Below are 5,179 nucleotides of genomic sequence, written 5' to 3' on the forward strand. Positions count from 1 at the left end.
TATGCCTAAGATTTCTGTTGCACTCAACCTTCTTTATTGGAGTTTTCTTGAACACCTTCCCTACTCTAGGTTTCTTGAAAAACCTTACATCTAATCTTCCTTATTGGAGGTTTACTATACAACAAAACCTGGAGATTACCTTGCAAACTAGATGCTCAATCTCCCAAAGCTAGACATGCTTCACAAACTAGATGCCCAATCTCCCAAAGCTGGAGTCATGTTGTAAATTAGATACTTAATTTCCTAGATCCCCAAGGAATACTGTACCAATCAAGGGTGTTGGTGTTTCTTGCCTTGCTTCATGCATGATTTTGCTTTGTTGCCATGGCACTTGCGAGAGTTCCCTTTTCCTGAGAAATCAGGCCTGGAACTCTTTAATGCTTTGCTTGCTGTTAAACTTAGGTATAAGTTAGACCTATTTATCATAATCCTCAAACTGTGCTGTCCATTCAGTCACACCTTCCACCACTCTCTTCTTTCCCAGGTGATCCCATTTTCACTCTCCAAGTTCTTCCCCTTTAGGGATTATTTGTCCACTTCCCACTGATCAGAAAACTTTCAAAGTGTTAACCTTCAATTCTCAGGAAGGCCAAGTAGTTTTCCTTTCTTGGGTATTCTTCTTAAACTTAGATCAGCGTTTGATGCCAATAAATCTCATTATAAATTGTATTACACTAATTAAAATGATTCCTTTGATTATTATATTTTGGCAAGACTGGGATTAAACCCTGACCTTCATACTTACTAGGCAAGAATTCTATGATTAAGCCATGACTACAGCACTTTTGTGCATTGACTATTTCCAGATAGGTCTTAGTCTTTGACAAGGTCTCTATAACATCTATAAATCTCCCACTTTACATTTTTTGTCTTAGATGAGACAATTCCCATGCCCAGATTCTTCCATTGAGATGCTGTCTCACAGGCTTTTATGTTTTCTGGTCTGGAACTATGAACTTTCTGTCTAAGCCTCCTTCATAGCTGGAATGTCAAGTGTGTGCTACCACATCGGGCTGTTGATTGAAAAAAGGACTCATGAAAATTTTGCCTCAGTTGTCCTTAAACCATAATCCTCTCGATCCCACAGTAGCTGGGATTTCAGGTATAACCCACTCCACTAACATCTCATTCAAAAAAAGTCATTCTTAATGTCCTCACACAAGTGCATTCTTTCCTTTACGTCCAATTCTGTCTGAATCAGGGTTTTGCCCAGTATTTGTGCATTTTGAGTAGAAATTCTATTATATCTTCACTTCCTCATTTCTGATAATGAACAATGTTGGAACAAATGAATATGTAAATATTAAATTTAAATTTATCTAGTGAATTTTCACAAAATTAAAAATTATATATATTTAAACTTATATTTAGGTGTGCTATAGTGTAAATATATTACAATTAGTATATAATTATATATTGTATACATATTATATACATATTTAATTACACACTGCACGAATTTCTATATATACATTTGCATTAAAATAGTGAAATCCATTCTAAGATGTTTTATATTTGCACTATGTTTTATAATTCTCTAAAAAATCATTGTCTCAATATTTTAACAACTATTCTTTGGCTATATGAAAAAAATATGTCTATATCTTTGTTTTACATTTTTGATGTTAATAGTATTTGAATTTAGGGCCTCATGGTTGCTAAGCCAGCATTTTATCCCCTTACCCTTCCTCCCCCTTTTTTTGGTGCCTGTCCTGGGGCTAACCTCAGGACCCAGGCACTGTCCCTGAGCTTTATTCTCAAGTCTAGTGCTCTACCACTTCAGCCACTTCAGCTCCACTGCTGGCTTTGTGGTGTTTGATTGGAGATAAGAGTCTCACAGGCTTTCTTGCTTGGGTTGGTTTTGTACCTCAATCCTCAGCCCTCAGTTAACTGAATTGCACAGATTAGTCATGAGCCACCAGTACCTAGCTTCTCCCAGTTTTTTGAGCCCAGCCTCTAGCTCTTTATGGCTTTAGGTATTTTGTAGGTAGATTTTGGATTTTTTCCCAGGACCAACCTCAGATTAGGATTCTCCTACTTTATGTCTCCCAGGAAGAAGTCTATGTTACCCCACTTGGCTTGGTGATTGAAATGGGGGCCACACTACACTCTTCAATCTCTGTCTCCCTTGTAGCTGAGATTATAGGTATAAACCACTTCTCCATTACTAGAAATAAATCCTTCCTTTTGATTTCATTAGACTAATTCAACTTCTTTTATAAGCTTTGTTCAAATAGTTAATCTTTAGGCCAGCTGTGCAACAATAAACCTCATAATTCATGTTTTTAAATTTTCATCTTATGTAATTAATTAGGCTGGCTCTGTATCTAATAGTTTTCTCTGAGATTTCTGAATTGTTTTTACCAAGTATATACCCACAGGAATATTTTCACAAAAGTTACATGCAGGGAAAACTTTCTGAATAGAATTCTGACTAGAAATTTTGTCTTTCTCCCACTTGAATTTAATAAAATATTCTAGAGAAAATTATCTTCCTTCCTCAGGGAGGTTTAGTATTAAATAAGACTGACAAGCTATGTAGATGAGAATTTCTTTTCCTAAATATTTTTAGGGATTCTTTCTCCTAATTTTGGATGGGAAGCAGAATAGAGCATATCTGGCTTTGTATCTTTTCCTCAGTCATCAAGGCTTTTCAATGTGAAGATGTCTTTTTTGTTTCCCATAGTTGGAAAATATTTTCCAAATTCTTGATAATAATAATTTTCGATATATGTCCTATGTCTTCTCATTTGCTAACGTGATTCTGACTGATAGCTGTCATTCTGAGTTCTGAGTTGCTCTTCAGTCTCTTTGCTTTCCTGCTGTGTCTTTAAATTCTGTTATTTTACCATAGAAAATTTCATTTTATAAAGTGTTTTAATTTTTAATCGTCAATAATGTTTCTTCTTAGCATGGTGTCAGTGCCTGATCCCTTTAATCCTAGCTACTCAGAAAGCTGAGATCTGTGGATTGTAGTTTGAAATCAGCCCAGACAGAAAAGTCTGTGAGAGTCCTATTGCCCATTAACCAGCAAAAACCTAGAAGCTGAACTAAGGTTTAAGTAGTAGAGTACAAGCCTTGAGGACAAAAGCTAAGCAATACACTCAGGTCCTGCATTCAAGTTCCATTATCAACATCACAGAAAATTTAATGCTGCTTCTTTGAACACCAACAACCAATCTGTTCTTATTTTATATATTTCTTTCCAAGAACTAACATTTTTACAGTCACTTTTTCCTCCTCCAGGATACTTTCTTTTCCATGGCTTATTACTTTTGATGAATTTAAGTTATTTCAATTTTGCATTTATAATGAATAATTGATTTGACTAGCATAGGTAGCTTTCTGATTTTACTTGCCATCCATTGCCTTTTTAACTCATGTGAGTCTCTGGGTAGATTACTTTCCACGTCTTTTAGTTAAAGTAGACTGGTACTCAGTTCACTCTTCTCCAGTTGTCCAAGAGTGGAAGGGGTTGTCTGCAATTAAATCTCTATGTCAAGTCTAAGAATTTCCAGGACAATTATTTCAGTATGCCAATGAATATTTCTCTATCTCCACATTTTTATGGGTGCGAGGCTGGTCCTGGAGCTTGAACTCAGGGCCATGGCTCTGTCCCTGAGCTTCTCTGTACTCAAGGCTAGAGCTCTACAATTGAGCCACGGTGCCATTTCCAGGTTTATCTGAGTAGTTTATTGGAGAGTCTCATAGACTTTCCTTCTCGATCCGGCTTCAAACTGTGATCCTCAGATCTCAGCCTCTTCAATAGCTAGTATTATAGACGTGAGCCATCGGTACCCATGTAAATAACACCTTTAAGTTCCCTTTGGACTTAGAGACTTTACATGACTATAGGACTTTCAACTCATCACTAGATGCAGAAAGGCATCCATGTGTGATGCTTACGGAAGAACACTTCAAGAAAGAGCAATAGGTAGCACAGGACCCAAACTGGCCAAATCTAGAATCCAAACTAGGAACAAAATTGTCTGAATAACCATTAAATCTTTGAGCCCCTTGGTACTGAGTAGCTTGATTAGGAATCCCTTGGTATTTGGATATTTTTCTCTTCCTGAAGGTAATAGTCCAAGAAGAAAAGTTTTCATATATTAATGACAAGTAGTGTTCTAAGGTAACACATACTCTTTCCTTGAACACAGTGATCTAGAGAAGAACCAGAGAGATTTAAATCTCCCATTTGAACAGTTTTATTGTCAATACATCTTGGAAAATAGTTTGAGGAATGTTGATTTTTGTTTTGCATTGCAAATGAAAATACTTGCATTATTAGGTGTCTAGTCATGTGAAAACAAAATTACAAAATACGATATTATATGTAAAGACATTGAAAATATTGTTTAAGGTAGCTTCGGAGAAGTCCTGTGCAGAGATTCAGGAAGAATTTAATGAATGGAAAGAGCTTCCGTCTTCTCTCTACCATGCTCTGGCCACATGGACTTCAGGGCTTCATTTCTTTCTACTCAATGAGCTTTCGAGTCTGCTTCATAAAATGGGGTTCCTGATGCTCAACTCACAGAAGTATTGGGGAAAGAAAGGGAAATGAGAAATGGAAAATACTCAGTAGGATCATCGTATATTATTAGGGTTTCTTTCTTCTGCATTTTCCACTCTAATTCTTCCTAACATGAAATCTAATTGATAAATCTTTTTAAGTTTCTTAAATTATTAATTGCTTCAAATTGGTTAGAAAGTTTTACAATTTTATGACAATTATTCTATTAAAGCAGATGGTCCATGGTGGATCATGCCTATAACCCTAGGTACTCAAGAGACAGAGATCTGAGGATCACAGTTGGAAGCCAGCCTGAGCAAAAAAGTCCCACTGATACTCTTATTTCCAATTAACTACTCAATAACTGGAAGTAGTGCTGTGGTTGAAGTGGTAGGGTACTAGCTTTGAGTACAAAGAGGCTTTAGGACAGCTTCAGACCCTGAGTTCAAGCCCCACAACTGACAAAAAAGAAATGAAAACTATTTAAGCATGAACAAATTTCGTGGACAAACTGAACATAAAGATTAGAAAATCTATGAGGGAATTGAAATTAAAACATCATATATTATTATACTATAATGCTATATTATAAACAATATTTCCACTATTGTTATTATGATATAATATACAATAAATTATGACATAATGATATATAATATATGATTA

Source organism: Dipodomys spectabilis, unplaced genomic scaffold (genome assembly GCF_019054845.1).
Source record: "Dipodomys spectabilis isolate Male_0828 unplaced genomic scaffold, ASM1905484v1 ptg000259l, whole genome shotgun sequence".
Classification (NCBI taxonomy): domain Eukaryota; kingdom Metazoa; phylum Chordata; class Mammalia; order Rodentia; family Heteromyidae; genus Dipodomys; species Dipodomys spectabilis.